We start from the raw sequence: 10,499 nt of genomic DNA, 5'->3' as shown, positions 1-10,499 counted from the left end.
TGTATATTTATCTAATTCAGTTGGAATTGGTATTTTATCACTCTCTGGAAAAAAACTAAAATTATTCTCGTGAGTGCATACTTTCTGGGTTTTTTCCAGCAAGATCAAATAACAATCATCCAAGAAGATCCTGAAGGGTTTACTTGGCACTAACACTAATTGAAACATAAAAAACACAATCTTAACAGAGGATAGATGATTTATTTATTTCTAAACAGGAACAAAAATAAAATTGGGTTGCCTCCCAACAAGCGCTATCATTTAACACCCCTAGCTAGGCATTGATAATTTCAATGATGCTCACATGAAAAACAAGAATTGAAGCACAAAAGAGAGCATCATAAAACACGTGAAAAACACATCTAAGTCTAACATAATTCCTATGCGTAGGCATCTTATAAGCAAACAAATTATCATAGCAAGCAAAAACTAGCATATGCAAGGAAGCGGAAAGAAACAATGGCAATCTCAACATAGCGAGAGGTAATTTAGTAACATGAAAATTTCTACAATCATATTTTCCTCTCTCATAATAATTACATGTGGGATCATAACCAAATTCAACAAAATAGCTATCACATAAAATATTTTCAACACGATCCACATGCATGCAAAGTTGACACTCTTCCAAAATAGTGGGAATAACATTAACTAAAGTCATGACCTCTCCAAATCCACTTTTATCGAAAATTGCATAAGATTGACCATTCTCCAAATACGTGGGATCTAAAGATGACAGTCTTCCAAACCCACTTTTATTATCAATCTTATATTCGTCATGGGGCTTAAATAAATTTTCAAGATCATAAGAAGAATCATCCCAATCATGACCATTGCAACAAGTAGTGGACATAGCAAAACTAGCATCCCCAAGCTTAGGGTTTTGCATATTATTAGCACAATTGACATTCATAGAATTTATAATAAAATTATTGCAATCATGCTTTTTATTCAAAGATCTATCGTGAATCACTTTATAAAGCACTTCATCACAATTTTCAGATTCACAGATTTCAAGCAAAACTCCATAAAGATAATCTAGTGCACTCAACTCACTAGTAATTGGTTCATCATAATTGGATCTCTTAAAAAGATTAGCAAGAGGATGAGGATCCATAACAATAGATATTTAGCAAGCGAAGATGCAAGCTAATAGAAGGCACATGGTAACACGAGCAAACAGAAGGACGAACGGAAGAGGGTGAATAAAAAGGCAAAGGTGAAGTGGGGAGAGGAAAACGAGAGGCAAATGGCAAATAATGTAATGCGAGGGATAACAGTTTGTGATGGGTACTTGGTATGTCTTGACTTGAGTGTAGGTCTCCCCAGAAACGGCACCAGAAATCCTTCTTGCTGCCTCTTGAGCATGCGTTGGTTTCCCTTGAAGAGGAAAGGGTGATGCAGCAAAGTAGCGTAAGTATTTCCCTCAGTTTTTGAGAACCAAGGTATCAATCCAGTAGGACAACACACGCAAATCGCCTAGTACTTGCACAAACAAATAAGAACCTTACAACCAACGCGATAAAGGGGTTGTCAATCCCTTCACGGCCACATGAAAAAGTGAGATCTGATAAAGATAATAAGACAAATATTTTTAGTATTTTTGTATAGATTGGAAAGTAAAGATTACAAAATAAATAGTGAACTAGAATTGTAGATTGGAAACTTATATGATGTAAAGTAGACCCAGGGGCCATACGTTTCACTAGTGGCTTCTCTCATGATAGCATATATTACGGTGGGTGAACAAATTACTGCCGAGAAATTGATAGAAAAGCGCATAGTTATGAGAATATCTAGGCATGATCATGAACATATGCATCACGTCCGTGTCAAGTAGACTGAAACGATTCTGCATCTACTACTATTACTCCACACATCGACCGCTATCCAGCATGCATCTAGAGTATTAAGTTCATAAGAACAGAGTAACGCATTAGGAAAGATGACATGATGTAGAGGGATAACCTCAAGCAATGTGATATAAACCCCATCTTTTTATACTTGATGGCAACAATACAATACGTGCCTTGCTGCCCCTGCTGTCACTGGGAAAGGACACCGCAATATTGAACCCAAAGCTAAGAACTTCTCCCATTGCAAGAAAGATCAATCTAGTAGGCCAAACCAAACTGATAATTCGAAGAGACTTGCAAAGATATCAAATCATGCATATAAGAATTCAGAGAAGAATCAAATATTGTTCATAGATAAACTTGATCATAAACCCACAATTCATCGGATGTCGGCAAACGTACCGCAAAAAGTATTACATCGAATAGATATCCAATAACGTTGAGGAGAACTTTGTATTGAGAACCAAAGAGAGAGAAGAAGCCATCTAGCTAATAACTATGGACCCGAAGGTCTCTGGTAAACTACTCACACATCATCGGAGAGGCTATGGTGTTGATGTAGAAGCCCTCCGTGATCGAATCCCCCTTCGGTAGATCGCTGGAAAAGGTCCCCAGATGGGATCTCACGGGTACAGAAGGTTGCGGCAGTGGAAAAGTGGTTTCGTGGCTCTTCTAGATGTTTTCAGGGTATAAGAGTATATATATAGGCTAAAGAAGTAGGTCGGTGGAGCTATGAGGGGCCCACGAGGGTGGGGGCGTGCCTGCCCCCCTAGGCACGCCGCCCTACCTCATGGCCGCCTCGTTGCTTCCTTGACCTCCACTCCAAGTCTCCTGGATTGCGTTTGTTCCAAAAAAGATCCTCGCAAAGGTTTCATGCCGTTTGGATTCCGTTTGATGTTCTTTTTCTGCGAAACACTGAAATACGCCAAAAAACCCAGCAATCTGCACTGGGCCTTCGGTTAATAGGTTAGTCCCAAAAATAATATGAAAGTGCATATTAAAGCCCATTAAACATCCAAAACAGATAATATAATAGCATGGAACAATAAAAAATTATAGATACGTTGGAGACTTATCAATCATCAATGTCGGTTAAACCTGAAGATGAAAGAGGTGGTAGGAACAAAAATATTAAAACTTCTGGAAGCAGGTATAATCTATCCCATAGCTGATAATAGATGGGTAAGTCTTGTTCATTGTGGCCCTAAGAAAGGAGGTATGACTATTGTTCCTAATGGTAAGAATGAGCTTATTCCACAAAAAATGTTACATGCTATAGAATGGTAATTGATTTTAGAAAATTAAATAAAGCAACTAGAAAAGATCATTACCCTTTGCCTTTTATTAATCAAATACTTGAAAGATTATCTAAGCACACACACTTTTGCTTCCATGATGGATATTCTAGCTTTTCACAAATACCTGTTTCTCAACCTGATCAAGAAAAGACCACTTTTACTTGTACTTTTGGAACCTATGCTTATAGGCGTATGCCTTTTGGTTTATGTAATGCACCTGCTACCTTTCAAAGATGTATGACTTCTATATTCTCTGACATTTGTGAAAAGATTGTTCAGGTTTTCATGGATGATTTCTCTGTTTATGGGAAGTCTTTTGATGATTGTTTAAGCAATCTTGATCGAGTTTTGCAGAGATGTGAACAAACAAATCTTGTCTTGAATTGCGAGAAGTGCCACTTTATGGTTAATGAAGGCATTGTTTTGGGTCATAAAATTTCTGAAAGAGGTATTGAAGTGGACCAAGGTAAGGTTGATGCAATTGAGAAAATACCATGTCCTAAAGACATCAAAGGTATACGTAGTTTCCTAGGTCATGCTGGTTTCTATAGGAGATTTGTCAAAGACTTTTCTAAAATATCTATGCCTCTTACTAATCTCTTGCAAAAGGATATCCCTTTTGTTTTTTATGATGATTGTCTTGAAGCCTTTGAAACACTCAAGAAAGCCTTAATATGTGCACCTATTGTTCAACAACCTGATTGGAACTTACCTTTTGAAATTATGTGTGATGCTAGTGATTATGCTGTTGGTGTTGTTCTAGGACAAAGAGTTGATAAGAAACTGTTATTCATTATGCTAGTAAACTTTAGGCAGTGCTGAAAGAAATTATGCTACTACTGAAAAAGAATTCTTAGCAGTTGTGTTTGCTTGTGACAAATTTAGATCTTATATTGTTGATTCCAAGGTAACTATTCACACAGACCATGCTACTATTAAATATCTTATGGAAAATAAAGATGCTAGACGTACCAACCAATTCCAATTTCCACCTCCTTTTCTTATTCCTTTCCTCCGTGCACTTTGACCCAAATACAAACATGCACCCAAGAAGTTTCAATTGCGGAGGATTTTGAGTGGTATAATATTTGTACTAGCTGGGGATTTGTTACCATGTAATGAGATTACAGAGGAACTAAAGTAAACAAGATTTAACTGTACTTGTTGATGTCGTAACTTACAGAAGCAAAAAACCAAGCACCTCACTAATGGTATCGATTTGTTCTTCCTAACCTATATCGGGGTAGTAACTCATAAGGTAAATTATCCTCAGAGCATTTCCAACAATCTCTTCCTAAGATCATTTCAACAAACCGTTAAAAGAATGTTGAAGCAAACAACTTTGGTAGAAAATACTTTGGTCCAAAAGTCGTGACTCTATGAGACTGCTTGGGTCGCACATGGTCCTCATGTGATGGCTATATAGAGGTGTTCACTGAAACCCGCTCCTCTCTCGCATGACCATGCCTAAGTCCTGGTTTGGCACAAGAGGTTTTCAGGCCCCAAGGGGGCTGGGGATTGTAGGGATATGGTGAATCCCTCCCCTTCACCAATCCTATACTTTCCTCTCTCACCTCCAATCCTCTCCAACCCCTAAATCCCCTTTTCAAAAAATACTATTTCATAGGAACGGGTTGCTACATTGAGATAAGATGATTCAAACAATATCACAGTTAATAAATTCTGTCTTTTCGGTCTTAAACATGTCATACAAGAAAAAATGCCACGTAACTATAAAGCTCGTAGATAAGACAAAGAAACTACTCAATAAATTGCTAATGATCATCATCATGTCAAATTAATGTGATACCCACAAGTAGCAATCGACCACATTAAAATGACACACCAATCTTGCAATATCGATAACTAAGGTGCCATGTAATGTTCACCTATTCCATCAGTTACTTTAACTAGCATCTCAAGGAGGCATGTCACTGCCATCAAAAGTTAAAACCCATGCAAGAGGAACTCACAGTACCATTCACCAAGAGTTTACCGTGTGTTAAAACCAAAAAACACTTGATCAAGACAAAGGTATTAAGAAGATAAGGGGACAGGTGATTCAGTTGGTGTGTGTCACTTGGGTTGTCGCTTTATCTTGTTGGCCAATGCTTCAATATGACTCCCTGGGTTTTTTCCCCATCCTTTCCTAAAAATAAGATGGTGCACATTCTTTCAACAATCAGCGGGTGTTAGTGTCAAAACCGACAGATCTCAGGTAGAGGGTTCCGAACTGTGTGTCTGAGGATCAATGGTAACAAGGGACGATGGGGACACAATGTTTACCTAGGTTCGGGCCCTCTTAAAGGAGGTAAAATCCTACGTCCTTCTTGATTGTATTCAATGAGTATAGGGGTTACAAGATTTGATATAACTCGAGATCATAATGGCTAAACCCTAGTTGTCTAGCCTATGAGAATTCTGATGATCTCTACGGACTAACCCCTCCGGTTTATATACACACTAGAGAGGCCTAGGGTTGTACAAAGTCGGGTTGTAAGGGAAGGAAATAACATATCCGGACACCAAACTTGCCTTCCATGCATGTAGGAGTCCTACCCGGACACGGGGGATAGTCTTCTGCTTTTATCTTCACGGCCATCAGTCCGACCCATATCAAATAGTCCGGACACCCGAGGACCCCCTAATCCAGGACTCCCTCAGTAGCCCCTGAACCAGTCTTTGATGACAATGTGTTCGGCACACAGATTGTCTTCGGCATTGCAAGGCGGGTTCCTTCTCTTAAACATTTTCAAGATAACTCCCTGCACAAAGGATTTGTATACGGCTCTGTATAATTAATACAACCCTTAGCCATGAAGGCAATATATCAAAATAAAACAATATCTTTTACTTACAACTTTTTCAGCGAAGCGTCACATTTGTCCCTTTAACATTTTGAACCGTTTTCACACCTCCCATTTCGCGTTTCGAGGCATAGCCTCCATTGGCACGTCTTGTCAAAACAGAGATCGTGCCCGCCCATTGCGGGATAATCAACAATATGGTTTTGGGTAATCCAACCCTGCCATTCACACGGTCTCTTTGGGAACAGGCGAGTTTTAAGGCTTGAGAGGGGGGAGTTTGGTGTTTCACCGCCTATAAGAGCGCCCAAAACATCAATCTTTCCCACTGCCACCACCTTCCTCAGCTATGGCTGGATCCGGCTCCAAGGGCAAGTGGGAGGCCTCCTCCGTCACAGAGAAGGACATCAAGGACCTCTAGAGTGCAGGTTATCTGTCTACGGAGATCTTGCACAGGCTCCCTAACAAGGGTCAGGTCATCCCTACCCCGGAGCCCAGCGATAGAGTAGTGTTCATTCCCCACTTCCTCCACAGACTAGGATTTCTGCTCCATCCCTTCGTCCGTGGCCTCATGTTCTATTATGGGCTAGATTTCCATGATCTAGCCCCAAATTCCTTCCTCCACATATCGGCGTTCATCGTCGTGTGCGGGGCTCTCCTCCGCATCCCGCCACACTTCGGCCTATGGCTTAAGGTTTTCAATCTAAAGCCGCAAGTGGTCAACGGACAACACGCAGACTCCGGCAAGGCCATGGTGAGCAAGCTTCCCAATGACGTTTGGCCCAAAGGGGCATTCATGGAGACGGTTAAGGTGTGGCAGCAGGAGTGTTTCTACATCACTGAAGCCCGCAACGCACTGGGCAGCCACACTCGTCTTCAGATCCGAACCCCCCACTAGGCTCACATCCTGGACCGTTAAGGGCTTTGACTGGGGGTCCACGGCGGAGGTGCAGATGTTGCAAAAGTGCATCACCAACATAATAGGCAAAAACACCGGTCTCACAAACGTGATTCAGGTGATGCTCTTTCGCCGGACTCTTCCTTGACAACTCCAGGCCTCCCACATGTGGGAGTTTAATCCGAAGGAGCCATGGACATTGAAGCACTTCTTCGACACAACGCACGAAGACATTTGGAAGCTGCTCTTCAAGGCCCAAAAAACGTGGCCGAAGAAGACTGAAGATACCGGTATCGACATCGAGAATCCGGCCTCGCCTGTAAGTATGATTTTCCGGAGTACCTATTCGATCAATAAGTATATAATGCATCGTCTATATTTCCTATAGGGCTAGACGGCACAGGCGGAGCAGATCAAATGTCCGGCACCGCTGCCTGAAGACCCAGCCACACCCCAACTAACAAAGATGTTGGTCCCGGCGCCCTATCAGGCGCCGGACAAGAAGGCTAAGAAGAAGAAGGGAAATGAGGCCAGAGGTGGCCCCCGCCACATGGGTCCTTCGGACGTGGTGTCTGGAGAGACTGAACCCCTCTCTTCCCACGAGGGAGATGAGGAAGAAGAGGAGGAGGAAGTGGAAAGTGACTCTCCTCTTAAGGGGAGGAAGAAGAAGAGGGCGGCCTCCACAGACTCGGAGTCTAAACTAGTCCCCAAGAGACCCCCCGCAAGGTGAAGCCCTTGGCCGAATCGTAAGTATCAAAAGATCTGTTGTTTATCTTCGGCCTTCCTATTTTCATTATATAAGTTATTATGCCATATGCCTTTCAGCCCTCCCCGCGATCTCCTGAACACTTCGCTATCGGAGGGGAGTTCTCTGCCACCTGAGATGGCAGAGAGCGAGATGCCGCCATGAGCCCCCTCGTCTGTCACCATGGAGGACACCGAGGTGTCCTCCTGATGGACCTCTCCTAACCGGGGGCACGCGAGGCTGTCGAGAAGGCGCCCGAGATTAATACCTCGATCACCGAACACTTAGGGGAGGTGACCCCCATGACAAGCGTCAGTGGGGACCTCCAACAATCCGGGTGAGGGAGTCCTGGATTAGGGGGTCTCCGGACAGCTGGACTATATCCTTTGGCCGGACTATTGGACTATGAAGATACAAGATTGAAGACTTCGTCCCGTGTCCGGATGGGACTCTCCTTGGCGTGGAAGGCAAGCTAGGCACTACGGATAAGAAGATCTCCTCCCTTGTAACTGACTCTGTATAACTGAGGGTTTAGTCCGTAGGATGACAGATACAATCATACCATAGGCTAGCTTCTAGGGTTTAGCCTCTACGATCTCGTGGTAGATCAACTCTTGTAATACTCATATCATCAAGAACAATCAAGCAGGACGTAGGGTATTACCTCCATCAAGAGGGCCTTAACCTGGGTAAACATCGTGTCCCCTGCTTCTTGTTACCATCCGCCTTAGATGCACAGTTCGGGACCCCCTACCCAAGATCCGCCGGTTTTGACACCAACATTGGTGCTTTCATTGAGAGTTCCACTGGGTCGTCACCATAAGGCTTGATGGCTCCTTCGATCATTGATAGCGATGCAGTCCAGGGTGAGGTTTTCCTCCCCGTACAGATCTTTGTATTCGGCGGCTTCGCACTGCGGGCCAATTCGCTTGGCCATCTGGAGAAGATCGAGAGATATGCCCCTGGCCATCAGGTCAGATTCGTAAACTTAAGCTACACTGCCGATGTCCACGGAGACTTGATCTTCGACGGATTTGAGCCCGTGTCAGGTGCGCTGCACAGTCACGACGAGCACGACGTAACTCTGCCGTCGGACAGTGTTTGGAGATCGCATCTACAACTACTCCGGCTGTTAATCCGGAGCAAATCGCGCCATCCGACAGCGGAGGGATAGACCCCTCCATGGAGACCGCACTCTCAGTGGCGATGGAGCCGGATACTGACTTCACTCCTTACGAGAGCCGTGTTGCCGAACCACTGGATTCACCTCCAGCCACGGACTCCGAGCCGCTTACATCCGTCCCCGTCGAATCTGACTAGGCGCCGATCATGGAGTTCACCTCCGCGGATATCTTTCAGCACTCGCCCTTCGGCGATGTGCTAAATTCATTGAGGTCCCTCTCCCTGTCAGGAGAACCTTGGCCGAACTATGTTCGGCTAGAATGGGATGCGGACGACGAAGAAATTCGCTGCCCACCAACCACCCACTTAGTAGCCACTGTCGACAATTTAACCGACATGCTCGACTTCAACTCCGAAGACATCGACGGTATGGACGACGATGCAGGAGACGAGCAGGAAACACCACCCACAGGGCGCTGGACTGCCACATCATCATACTACATATATATGGTGGACACCCCTAAAGAAGGCAATGGCGATGAGACAGTGGAGGATGACCCGTCCAAGAAGTAACCCAAGCGCTGACGTCAGCGGCGCCGCTCTAAGTCCCGCCACAGCAAAAGTAGTGATACTGGCACAGAAGATAATAACACTCCGGATAGTGCCGATGACATCACAATCCCCTCCAGCAAGATGTAGAGCCGGAGGATGAACAAGCCTGCCCTCTAGAGCAGGCAGCTGATGGAGAACCGGAGGAGGACAATTACATGCCTCTCTCCGAAGACGAGGCGAGCCTCGGCGACGAAGAATTTATCATGCGTGAGGACCCCATCGAGCTAGAGCGCTTCAAGCGCCGGCTTATGGCCACGGCAAATAGCCTGAAGAAAAAGCAGCAACAGCTTCAAGCTGATCAAGACTTGCTAGCAGACAGATGGACCGAAGTCCTTGCGGCCAAGGAGTACGAACTCGAGCGCCCCTCCAAGAGTTACCCAAAACGCAGGTTGCTACCTCACCTCGAGGAGGAAGCATTGAAACATCATTCACTAGTCTACGATGCGGCTGACCGGCCACTACGTGGCCGAGCCAGAGAGGCGTTTCAGCCTGCACCCCGCGGCCACTCAATCAAAAATACTAAGGCCCGGGGCAATAGAGGGGACCTACGAGACGTATTGGACAGTAAGGCAAAAATCGCAAGGTCAATATACGGGTCACGGGCACGCGCGCCAACACGGGATGATGATCGTCGCATCGGATACACCAAGAGTAAATCCGGCTGGGCCGAATACAGTAGACAAGACTCATACGAACTGTGTCGGGATATAGCCCGGCACAGAGGCGCCACACCCCCCCTATGCTTCACTGATGAAGTTATGAATCAGGAATTCCCGGAGGGTTTCAAACCCGTAAATATCGAATCATACGATGGCACAACAGATCCCGCTGTATTGATTGAGGATTTCCTCCTTCACATCCACATGGCTCGCGGCGATGATCTACATGCCATCAAGTACCTCCCACTAAAACTCAAAGGACCAGCTCGGCATTGGCTGAACAGCTTTCCATCAGACTCCATAGGCAGTTGGGAGGATCTGGAAGACACATTCCTGGACAACTTCCAGGTCACTTACGTGCGGCCACCGGATGCTGACGACTTGAGCCATATAACCCAGCAGCCAGGGGAATCGGCCAGACAATTCTGGACACGGTTCCTGACTACGAAAAACCAAATTGTCGACTGTCCGGACATAGAGGCCCTAGCGGCATTCAAGCATAACA

The sequence above is a fragment of the Triticum urartu genome, chromosome 7A, assembly GCF_056163025.1.
Source record: "Triticum urartu cultivar PI428250 chromosome 7A, HENAU_Tu73, whole genome shotgun sequence".
Taxonomy (NCBI): Eukaryota; Viridiplantae; Streptophyta; class Magnoliopsida; order Poales; family Poaceae; genus Triticum; species Triticum urartu.
This window is presented reverse-complemented; position numbering follows the sequence as displayed.